The following is a 775-nucleotide window of genomic DNA, read 5'->3' as shown; positions in this document are numbered from 1 at the left end:
CCTCCTTCCTCCTCCTCCTCCCCCTCCTCCTCCTCCTCCTCCCTCCTGCTCCTCCTATGTAACTTATCCCTCTATTTACACCCTCTTGTCCTGGGTCTGCTTTTCTACACCCCTTTCGACACTCCTACAACCGGGTGTTATTGTGGTGTCAGTGTGTGTGTGTGTGGGAGAGAGTGTGGTAGAGTGTGGGTGTGTGTGGGAGGGAGGGGGTGTGGGAGAGTGCTTGTGGGGGATAGAGAGAAAGAGAGGAGTGTTTTTTTTTTTTTACCAGGCAGTATTCGGGTGAGTGAACGTGACATTTATTCCAGCATTCTAAGGGAGAACAATTTTATACTCCAGGTCAGGAATAGAGAGAAGGCTTACAGGGAGGGAAGGAGGGAGGGAAAGAAAGAAAAGGAGTGAAGGAGGGAGGAAGTGAAGGAGGAAAGAGATGGAGGTAGAGGGGGGAGAGAGGTAGTCAGGGAGGAAGTCAGGGAAGGGAAGGGAAAGAGGGGGTCACGGAGGAAGGGAGACAAGCAGGAAGGAAGGAATGGAGTCGGGGAGGGAAGTAGACAGTGAAGAAGTTAGAGTCAGGGAGAGAGTCAGGGTTTCAGGCAGTCAGGGAAGGAGGGTGAGAGGCAGCAGGCAACAACAAACAGTTTCTTGAGCGTCCTGGTTGTAGCGGAAAGTCAGGTGGTGTGGAAAATGTATCGTGTGTGGGGGGAGAGGGGGCAGGTAGGGGCTCAGTGGGGGGAGGCAAAAATGGAGGCATGTAGGGAGGGGCTAGTGGGGGGTG

Source organism: Homarus americanus, unplaced genomic scaffold (genome assembly GCF_018991925.1).
Source record: "Homarus americanus isolate GMGI-L3 unplaced genomic scaffold, GMGI_Hamer_2.0 scaffold15541, whole genome shotgun sequence".
NCBI classification, from domain to species: domain Eukaryota; kingdom Metazoa; phylum Arthropoda; class Malacostraca; order Decapoda; family Nephropidae; genus Homarus; species Homarus americanus.
This window is presented reverse-complemented; position numbering follows the sequence as displayed.